The 12,029-nt window shown below is 37.0% G+C and overlaps 1 protein-coding gene and 1 pseudogene across 1 annotated transcript in view; one reads left to right on the forward strand and one right to left on the reverse strand.

Moving 5' to 3' along the window:
• Positions 1 to 12,029, reverse strand: part of EXOC6B (exocyst complex component 6B) — a 442,612-nt gene that overhangs the window by 298,491 nt on the left and 132,092 nt on the right. The gene's annotated exons all lie outside the window — the stretch shown is intronic.
• LOC148091659 (thymosin beta-4-like) lies at positions 6,303 to 6,428 on the forward strand (annotated as a pseudogene).

The following is a 12,029-nucleotide window of genomic DNA, read 5'->3' on the forward strand; positions in this document are numbered from 1 at the left end:
TGTTATTTAGACCTGAATGCACAGTGCTAAACAAATGAAAACAGAACATAATATGTAAGAGTCTAACAATTCTCTTCCTGAACTCGAGCTTTATAGATCTCAGAATGGAGTATTAATATTTACAATGCAAAGGCCCAAAGCTTTAAGAAACTTTAAAAGTCTTGAGAACTTAATAAGGTACATCACAAAGAAGGTATTAAAGGGATGCGGGTGTGAAAAGCAGAGAATATGGGGCAAACAATAAAGTTTAGCAAGATTTCCATATACTAAAGATAACTGAATTCCAGAAAATCCTTCTTGTAAAGGGGGGAAAAATCATTGATCTTGGAAATCATTAAGTAATTCATAAACTAAAAGGCCTTTGTATTCCTTAGTTTTAATAGTCATCAGTAAGCCCAATGTCCAACTAAGGAAGCTAACTGAGTAAACTGTAGTATAGTAAGACAAAAATTATATATTCATTAAATAATAAATATGGACTGTGAATATGTATAGAAAAACCCCAAAAATGTTAAATGAAAACAAAGAACAAAAACCATTTGCATACACTCTTATAGTTATATAAAAACAAAGAATATAAAATAAGGATCAGACAGGGTCATAAAATCTGATATAGAAAATGTTTTGTCATTTTTTTCATATTTCACTATATATTACTTAGCATGAAATGATGAAATAAATGCAACGCTGGCAATATAAATATACCCCAAAATCTTCCCACTGCAAAATGCCTAAAGTGCTGGATAAAATAGAAACACTTTTAATTTCATGTGAAAATGAATATGAAGCTTTCCTAACCTTGCACTGAAGTGAGAAAAACTCTAAAAGGGCCAGGAATAAGCGCAGCACGGAGGAACGGTACCTTAATGGCCTAAAGCAGGGGTTGCAAAACTGTGGTCCACAAGCCAAACCCAGCCTATAGTCATAAACTAAGAACAGTTTTTAAATTTTTAAAAGGTTGAAAAGAAAAAAGAAAAAATCTAACCAAATGAAAATTATATGAAACTCAAATTTCAGTGTCCATAAATCAAGTTTTTCACAACAGAGCCACGCTCATTCATTGAAGTATTGTCTACAACTGCTTCCATATCACAAGGGCAGAGTTGGATAGTTGCAACAGAGACTGTATAACCTGCAAAGTCTCAAATATTTTCTACCCGGCCCTTTACAAAGTTTGCCAACCCTTGGCCTAGAGCTTCATTTTTAATGAATACACAAGGGGGACAGGAAATAAAGCCTCTGGCTCACGCAGGGGAAGGAATCAAATTGGAGATGTGGTAAAAAGGCAGTAACACCAAACGGCTAGAAACTTAATCAAAAGTGGACTTAAAGAAATATATATGCCACCAAATCATATTGCACGGACACATGCCTGCTCTACAATGATTCTTCAGGGAACAGAAAGGAGGGTAGGGAACCTGGAGATAAGAAGAGTTTCCCTGAGCATTTATGGCTGCATATGGATCTGAGGCTCAAAAAATACCCAGTTGAAAACTGATGGCTGCCAGAAGGAGGGGACTGGGGGGATGAGGGAGAAAGGGGAGAAGGGATTAAGAAAGATAAACTTCCAGGTGTAAAATAAGCCACAAAGATGTACTGTACAGCATAGGAAAATAGTCAATAAGATCATTACTTTGTAGGTGACAGATGTTACTAGACTTATCATGGACCACTTTAGAAGGTATATAAACGTGGAATCACTATGTAGTACACCTGAAACTAATATAATATTGTATGTCGACTATAATTTTTTAAAAACCCAACTGGGAATTAAATTTAAATTGGGCTCACGCACCTGATTGAAGCTAATACAAATTTTCTCAGAAGGCCTATAACGTCCATAAAGTTCCTCTAAAGAAACTGAGTTCACATTAACAACAAATCTAAATAATATATAATATATGGTTACACACATAACGAAAAGAAACAAAAGTGAATGATGGACGCAAAATGTAGCACACTGGCTATCTCCCGGGAGGAGAAAGTAGGGATACAATAAAGTTGAGCAACTCAGATGGATTCAAAGCTGTTGATGCGTCTATCTTAAGCTGGGCAGTCTTACAAAGGTGTTTATCTTATTTTTACTCTTTATAATCTACGTATATTACGTATTTGAATGCATTATGTCATAACAAATGAAAAATATAAATACTGAAGTATGTACAATAGTGCATTTATAAATTTGATGTCAATGCTTTTAATAAATATATATGCTCATATTTCTTTGAAAATATAATGTTCACCATCTCTTTCTGGATGATACATCATTAATGAATATATTTCTTCACTGTACCTCTTAGCATTTTCCAAGTTCTCTAGAATAAACATGTATTACTTTTCAAATCAGAAAAATAAAGTTAGTTTCCATAAAATTAAAAATAGAAACAAGAGCTCAAGGCAAATGTTTGGGAAAAGTTTTGCCTTATTATTCACTAGAATTGCAACTGATTTTAATAAAAATATATGTTTGCAATTTTAAAAACAACAACGCTTTTATGTTTTACATAAGGACAGTCCCAATGATGCAGCCTTTGGGGCGCTTAAGAAAAAAAGTAAAATACTGAAATGGTCAGTGTTCTCAGGCCAAAAGCCCCAACCAAAACCAAAAGATGTGGGTAACAAACTATTCCAAATACCCACAACTGAAACTGGATGGAGAAAATATGTGCTCAAGTTTGACTTCTGCTTATGATAAAACCAAAAACATATGACCCCAAAAAACATATTGTGTGAATTGATAATTAACTGTCTACAGATGTTACATAGCGCTGATCATTTCCATGCAAGACGAACAAAGGTCAACGGATAGGCAACTTAGTCAGCTAAAGTATCCTCAAGAGGCTAAAGGTAAAACAGAGGTTGACATCCCAGCTTCCTTCCCTGGAGAATTTTATTCTCTTACAATTATGGAAGGGGGTGAAATCACGAAATACTCGTTTTGGTATCTGTTATTATACAACGAAGAGTGGGGCTGAGAAAATGCAGGTAAAGATGAAGCAGGTAAATGTAAAGAAAGAAAGACAAAATGCAAACAGAATACAAAATCCACAGAGGGTGAAGACCAAGCCGAAAGGTTTATACTAGAATCTGCTGTTAAAAGATCTAAAAGGTCAGTTAATTCCTCATGGTCTCAAAATATTTAGCATATATCCCCAGAACTGCTGACTCTGCTGGCAATTCTCAGCATTTCTATCTATTCTAGGAGATAACCACCTCAGGTAATGGTTGGGAAAATATATTCGAGAAGTTGAAATGACTTTGCTAAAGTCATAAGACAAATCTAGGGCAAAATTAGAATGCTAGTGCTAGAACAAACCGATTAGGATTTACTCATAATCTCTACTACATACTGACTCACATGTATTATAGTCTGACCATTAAGCAAAACTGGCTAAAATTAATATGGTAATATGGTCATGTCACTCTCGGAGAAGGCAGAGGAAGCACAGAATGGAAAGCTAAGCACTTTTTTCTTCTTCATACTGACAAATTTGGTGAGCACAAGGCTAATCCTCTCAAATCTTATCCAAAATAAATCATAAATATATGAGAGGGCTTAAACAGTCAATACAATGCACTTTGAACACTAGTAAATTACAGCTGTGTAACAAATGTGTAAGATTTCTTTTTCAGAGTTTTACTTGCCAAGTGTCCAAAAATACAAGGGTGCAACAACAAAGTACATATTCTTTGACTAGAGTTGAAAAGCACGATTTTGTAGGATATAGTGAGGATGCTGTTAGTCTATGGGAATGAGAAGCCCTGATGTCACTGATGACAGAGGGAGAAAATTGACACAGACACAAAAAAAGTACAAGGGCAAGGACAAGAATTAGCCTACTTAGAAACTAGAAAGAACTACTAGAAAATATAAGCTAAATGATTCCTAAGAAACCTTAAAGAAATCCAGTGATATAAGCCAGTCATCAGAAGGGAAAACAGAGTTCGGGGGGAAAACAAAAAGAATGGATCTCTGCCCACCAAGGGAAGATGGAGGGAAGAATTTGGGGAAGGCTTCCATGGTGAACAAGAATTGAATCTTGTTTAAGGGGGTTGCCCTTCAGTGCTGTCATCCCTGTGACGATGTAGAGAATGGACTTAAGGGAGAAAGCAATGGCAGGCCGGAAGGTTGGTGAACCGACACCCAACATCATAAGAGTCTGAACTGAGTCATTAGTAGAGGTGGACAGGGGGTAAAAGATTGAAAAACTATCTGGAAGATAAAATTACCAAGACTTGGTAAGAGTAGATGTTCTAGAGCCAGGCCGCCAAAACCTGCCAAGCTCCTCTACTTCCCAGCTCTTTGATGTTGGGCATTTTAACTTCTTAGGGGCTCAAATTCTTCATTTGTAAAGTACGGATAATGGCAGTACCCACCTCAAAGGTGTGCTGTAAGAATTAAATGGGTTAACATGTGTCAAGAGCTCGGAACAGTGCCTGCCAAAGCATGAACACTTGAACACTGCAAAGCGCCTTAGCACCTGTGGCAGCAGTAACAGTGGTGCAGGCTGTAACCATGAGATGGACGTGAAAAGAGGGAGCGGCAGAGATGAATGTCTACGTCCCTAATTTGAAAGACGAGTCAGTCATGCTGCCAACTGAGAAAGAAAAGGGAAGAGAAAGTTTTGTTCAAGCTTGCAGGGTAAACGAATATGAGTTCCATTTTAGACATTTTGAGGTGTCAATATGAGTTTCATCCAGGTGAAGCTGTCCTACAAAAAGTCAGAAAACAGGAGTGGAATTAAGGTGAGAGTTCAGAGCAGGCAAAAATATTTGGGAGTCAATATTACATACACAGGGTGTCCCAAAGAAGTGTATACACACTTTGAATGATTATAAAGTCAGTGTTTATTAACATTCAGTTCATTTTCAAAATTAAGTGAGTTATCATCTGTTAAAGTATATATACATTTTGGGGGGGACACCCGATATGACAGCTGAAGTCCTGAGAATTTTCGTGTTTCCTTAGGTAGAAAACGTACAGTAGAAATAAAGAATGGCCAAGGGCAAATCTTGGACACTATTACAAGTGGATTAAAGCAAGTTATAGAGTCCTTTGGAGGAGAAGGGATAAGTGTGCTATATATAAAAAGTTCTTAAACAAGATTGAACCACTAGGAAATCATAGAGAAGATCACAAAAAGATGGGAAAAACACTGAAAGGGGGGGAAGAGAAAATATGGCAACTAGAGAGAAAGAGAAACTATGAAGCCCTAAGCAATACTGAGCACAAGAGTATTAAAAACAATATATATGCCAAATTTCAATTATATTATTTTTGTTAGTTACATTATTCTTGTAATAAACTTTCACCAGATCTTCCACTTTTAAAATTACCAGCAATAACTTAAGCACAGCCAATTTAAATCTTTTGTCACCTACAGACACTTTTCTGATGTTTCCCTGAAAACACTTGTAATCATCTACAGGCCAGAGTGCTTCATTTTCAACAAGAAGTCTCAGAGCCCTGGGGTAAAGGACTATGGCAGGTCCTTTTGGTACAGGATTCTGACACATCCTAGTGGCCTAAGTATTTCTAGAACACTAGTTGAAAAGCAAGTGGGTTCATGAGCATAATAACCCAGGATGAAGTGAAACAAGAATGAATTATGAAGGACTGAATGAAATAATGAATGAATGTAGTTTTTGATTGGAATGTTGCTCATGTTTTAATGTTATATTTCTGAATACATAAGAAATTCTTTTCAAGTTACTCTCTATAGTACATAAATCTAAATGCTAATATAGAAGTTTAATCTATATACTGTTTTTAGTCCTCCATGGAAATGAAAGAATGAAGATATAAAGAGTAGCTCTAGCCCGGCCGGCGTGGCTGAAGGTCTACCGGGACAGAATGCCAGGGTGGCTCAGGGGTTGAGCATCAACCTATGAACCAGGAGGTCACCATTTGATTCCCAGTCAGGGCACATGCCTGGGTTGTGGGCTCAGTCACCGGCGGGGGGCAGCCGATCAATGACTCTCTCATCATTGATGTTTCTATCTCTCTCCCCCTCTCTCTTGCCTTCTCTGAAATCAATAAAGATTTTTTTTTAATTTAAAAAAAAAAAAAGTAGCTCTGTGTTTTTTCCCTTTAGATCAAAATATAAGAATCTCATTTTACTGTATTTCATTTTTTAAAGTATTTATATAGTACGTACCAGGCACCATTCTAAATACTTTACACATATTACCTTATTTAATTCTCACATCAACCCTATGAAAAAAGAAACGGACTCAGCAGTGGTGACTGAGCACATCGGACTCCTCTCATTCACACAACTCACTGGGCTGACAAGTCTGACAAACCCAATATGGCTTAGCCTGAGAAATTCAATAAGTTGAAATTGAAGAAGACAGAAACGCAAGAGAAAAATCCACCGCCTTCAAAAGAAACTACTGAACAAGAGAAACAAGCGGGTGATTCGTAATGAGGCACACGCTGCCAATACGCACTATACATTCCACAAGCATTGCCTTCTTGTTTTATTTCTTTTAGCTGTTTAACTTTGTAAGAAGCAGAGGCTGGGTCAGTTTAAATGACTGTCCCGCCCCTTTTCACATCAGAACTACTGACAATGAAGGCCACACCTGCCTCTCCCATGGGCCTGGCTGGCTGGCAAGAAAGGAAAAGAAGTTGCATGTTGATGAAGGAAGAAGCTGGGTGGGATGACAGTGAAATACAGAGTAAAAACCAACCTGGTCCAAGGTGTCCTGCAAGTTGTAAAAAGTAGTTTAATCAGAGTGCCATTTCTTTTTGTTAAAATAATTTTAATTCTTCAAAAGCACAAATTTTTAATATGCAAATAAAAAGTTTTAAAACCTGAAAGAAAGAAAAATGAAACAAACACCAAGAGATTAAGTAGCTTCCCCAAGGTCACACATACGGTAGTGACAGAGCTGAGATTTGAAATAGACTCTAGCTATACTCTCCTATTTCTAATTAACAATAAGAGCCTGGTGGCCTGTCTTCCATATATTTCTCCATGCTCAAGAACACAGAGAGTTTTTCTGTTATATAAAAAGAGACATAGAAAACAAACTTTCAGTACTGTTTAACACTTGCTTACGAAATTCCAAATGAGACTGAAACAGTCCTTTCACATTTGTCTGTGACGGCATAGTCAAATACATGTACAGCACCCCAAAGGCAGCGCTGCTAGGCTCAATGCTTTCACTTATCTCTCATGCAAAATTTACTGCCAAACTCTTCCAAGGGACTGACCCCCTCTCCTGTCCACAAGGAGGTCAAGGAAAAACATCGGTTTCTTGTTTCCCCTATTGTCTTCATTCCAGCAGCTCATGATAAACCCTCCCGTGTAACACATCTGGAAAGAGAACTTTTCCCCCCAAATTTTGCTAACATATGCCAAGAAAGGCTCCAGGCCATACCAATTACCTCCAAATTCCTACGCTCTTATTCAAGATCCCAAATGTCATGCATCCTCTTGGGACTGTTGGTCTTTTACTGAATTGTATAAACATCAGAGGATATTCCTGTTTTCCTCCCATGGCTACAAGACCACCACAGCTGATCCATTACTAAGCTAACTTCGGGAATACCCTCACCTCCAATTCACATTTGGTCATCATTTGCACTGAACAATGGTTTTCAACTGAATTTACTGTGGTTTTTATAAAATTATAACTGTTTCATGGTTTCAAAGAAACTAAACTTACATGTTCTGGCTATCCTTCAAAGTTTCTACTAATCCATCCCTCCCTTCTGAATTCATCCTCAGAATTTGATAGTAGCCCTTCCTTTCCAATTTCAGGACTACTGTATAAATCAAGTAATTTAAAGCTATACTTTTCCCCATCTCCCATAACACCTCAACAAATCTAGAAAAAAATAATAAAAACTTCAAAACACATATTTTTCACTTAGAATAAAAAATGATAAAATATAAAGCCACCCTAAAATCATTCTTGTAGATGAATTCACATTCAACAACAATGGTTCTTTCAGCATTCATCTGACTGGATTTATCAAGAAGAGAATAGGCAGAGCTGGGTGGGGAAAGGGTAGAGGGATTGAGCAAAAAAAGAGAGAAAAAAACTCATGGACACAGACAACAGTGTGGTACCTGCTGGGGTGGAAGGGGCGGTGAGGGAAGTAGAGAAGGAAAGTGGGAATAAATGGTGATGGGTGGAGACTTGACTCGGGGTGGTGAACACACAATACATTGTACAGATGATGTGTTGTGGAGCTGTGCACCTAACACCTGTATAATTTTGTTAACCAGTGTCACCCCAAATGTAATAAAAAGGAAAAAAAGAGGAAGAGAATAAATACTAAATGATTATCGAGCAGAAGATACCAAGGACTCCTAATGATACCTAGAGTTCACCTAAAGATAATAAATAGCTGGCATAAAAGCTCCCAAATCTAAATTGAGGAATAATTTATGATTTAGCCTCTTCCAAAGATATGCTGCCAGTTTTTAGAGATATATGACTATAGACTAGTCAGTACTTAGATGGGTCATTTTTTTTTAAGATGATTCGGGGGTCCCTTCAAACTGTGAGATTCTGTAAATTCTCCTTTCTGAGCTTTCCTTGACTGTGTCATCAACAGTGATTGCTTCCTGTTCTCATCATCTTTACTACCACTTCCTATAATGTTTGTTATTTAAATACTAACATTTTAGTCCCTTACTATGTTTTAGTTTTGTCTTTCCATGTAGCCTGTTATAACACTAAAGACAGTATCATGGCCTTTTAATAATTTTTGGCATCTAAATGGCACAATGCTTTACACATAATATTAAACATTATTAACTATGAGATAAGGAGGTTTTTCCCTCCCCAGTACCCCATAATCTACTTAAATGGAAGAAAAAACCCCTTTTGCTTTTACATAATTTCTAATACGTTTATCAGCCATCTAAGGTGGACTAATTTATGCTGTGGGCTAAAGTTTGACCCCTACTGGGCAATGATCTTAATTAAGATGATTCTGATCGGTGCCTTATTGGGTAGATGGAGTTCAGAAGCCATTTTCATTGCTATTTAATGAGGCTGGTTGAGTGTTCTACTGCAGAAGGTTGAAGACTTAAGGAAGAGAGCAGTGTCAGAGGACCATCATGTTTTGTAGTTGAGTAAGGAGAGACTGCCGCTGCACTGCTGTGAAGATAGGGGATGGGGCAGAATTCATGCGCAGGCTTTTCATAAGCAAAGTGGTGAATCAGCATCTTGTTTCCCTTCACCTGTTCTGAATGCTGTTCTGTATCCAAAATTGCTCGTCTCTTCATCTCTGCTTCTCAGGTTACTGAGAGTCGGGGCAAACTACAAACCAAATTCCTTCTCTAATTGAGTTTAAGACTCTACAAATGTACATATGAAAAACACTCTCCATTTCAGCACTGCTCCCTTTATTGGTGCCACAGCAGAGGACCCTGCCCAACTGTATAGTAACTTGCCACTCATAGAGCAGAACGTGTAATTTAACAAACTATGCTCATGAAACCAGTGTTCCACCCACAGAAATCATTCCTGCGATGGAAAAGCTCTGGGGTGTGGTTAGCTTCAAGAAGAAAATAGTATATTAATTTTTTTAAATCAATAAAATTACTAACAAAAGCTCTCACATGAAGAGTTAATGAAAAGTGCTGGTTGTTAATCAATTGCCTTGCATAACTGGGCCACCTTGGAAGTATGTGCACTTGCAAAGTCCTTGCAATCTTTTGGCTTTTAGAGAAAAGATAATATAGTGTGTACCTGGTGCTTTAGTTCCCAGTATTCAGAAAGTGCCAAGACTGGAAAATTCACCCACAACAAACACAAAAATATAGGTTGAGGTTCCACTGTTTTTCATTTTTGTTTTATCTTTGTTATACATATGTGAATTCTTGCACATGCATTTATTCTTAGTTAGTTTTGTAAAAGCAGGATGTTGAAGCCATTTGAAGTGGAGGATTGGCTTTTAAAAGCAGTTTAAGCAAACATGGAATTAGCAAATTTTAAAAATATTTTATATTTTTAAATGTTAATGTTTTTATAAAAAAATATTTTGAAATTAATACTTCATGCATTGGGTATTATAAGGGTCATATGATGTAACGCATATAAAGTTACATATATAGTATGAAATGATACTTCCCATCCCTTTGCTTTCTTCTGGCACCCTAATCTTTCCCCAACTATCCCATCTGCTCTAATGCCACTTTCTTGGTGCCAAAAAATTACAATTCATATCAATTTTCCATATTTAACCACTTTAAAATATAAAGACACAGCAATGGTCCCCAAAATTCTGTTTTCTAGATTTAAAATATCTTTTAGCCCTTGAACCACTCGTCATATGCAATGGTGTTTTGTTGGGTAGTTATTCTATTTCCTTTCCCCTGAAGATGTTCTGCTTCTCTTATAACCTATTAAAGTATGTCACCAAAAGCGACATATAACATTCCAGGTGTATTCCAAACAGAATAGGATGGGACTGCCATCTCCCTCATCCAAAATTAAACTATTCATGTAGCCTTTGCTGTTTTGAACAACCACACTGCACTGTCTTCACACATACATATTGCTTATACACTTTTCCCATCCTGTACTTACATTAGTTATTTTAGATTTAAGAGCAATGCAATGTATTCAAGATAAAATTTTAACTAGATGAAGCTGGATTCATCACCCTGGAAGGAGCTTTCAGAATCTTGATTCTGACATTCATCCTACTCATTAGCTACTAATCAGTAATATAATAAGCATACTCTTAATATGTTTATTCTGATAAAAGAGCCAATACACAACACAAAGGACCCTTTACAACAGCAGCAATAGCAACAATCCTCTATTCTCAAAGATTTATGTATCACTGCACTTTATATTCAACCAATTATCTATTCATTGGTCTTTTTACTCAATTCTTATTTCTTTATCTTGGATAAACAGTAATTAAGATATAAATGATATAAAACAATGTCAAAAATGACAAAAGTTACAAGTGAATTACTTTACAATTCCTAAAGGCAACACTTTCTCTAGCCTTCAGTCCTTTGTAAACTTTGTTCTCTACCCACAACATGCCCACCCACTGCACTTCATTATAATTTTTTCTATACTTGTCTTTAATACTCACCAGATTGCAATCCTTGGGTAGTAACATTAGCTATGGGTAGCATTATATCAGGCCAGGCCTCAAAGAGACAACAAATGCAGAAAGAAATACTCAGGACCAGAGCAAGAGATGTGGTTACCCACCATCACTTCATAGGTACTAATTCTATCATGCCTCACATTCATTGAGCTTAGTGACTGAAGTATAACTCTCTTTGATCAGCCACCATCCTCCAGGCTGTCATCCCCACATGCTCTCTAGACCTCCTGAGTGATAAATCACAAGTGCGTGACCTGTCAATATTTAGAAATTAGGAGAACTCACACAAAAATCCAGGTTTTCAATATCTGTTGTGGGGGGGATTAATGTCTAAGCTAATGTCCTTAGATCTGCACTGTCCTCACTACACTCATTTACATACCTGCTTAGTTCTTGGAGTTAACCGAATATGCGCATCTGTCCCCATATGACCTAGTCCTATGCGTTTCCATGACCTCTTCCCCCTACCCTTCCACTGGGACCTCTGGAATCTCATTCTGAGATTATCAAACTCCTATATATTCTTCTGCATTGTACAATAAATGTGTATATACTTTTCTGACAGAAAACAAAATAAAACTTTTTACATTTTTGAAAGCAATAGAGGTGCAGGAAGTTAGAAATATGGGATTACTTCTCAAGCTAAAGAAGAGAGAACTCCCAAGCTACCTACTTAAACAATTACAGTAGGAAAAATGGCAATCCTAAACATATTAACTGTCTTTCTGCATTGGAAAAAATTTCTAATGCTCAGGTGCAAACCTCAGGAGGAAGCAGCAATCTCAGTAATAATGCTACAGTAATCAACCCTGAAGCGGAAACACTGGCACCATATCAAATCGCCAAACTAAACTGAATAATCCCCCAGTGATATCCTAACATAGTATACTACATAACAGCACATTCATCGTGACTCTGCATAACCACCACT

The sequence above is a fragment of the Miniopterus natalensis genome, chromosome 13, assembly GCF_054644295.1.
Source record: "Miniopterus natalensis isolate mMinNat1 chromosome 13, mMinNat1.hap1, whole genome shotgun sequence".
Lineage (NCBI taxonomy): Eukaryota > Metazoa > Chordata > Mammalia > Chiroptera > Miniopteridae > Miniopterus > Miniopterus natalensis.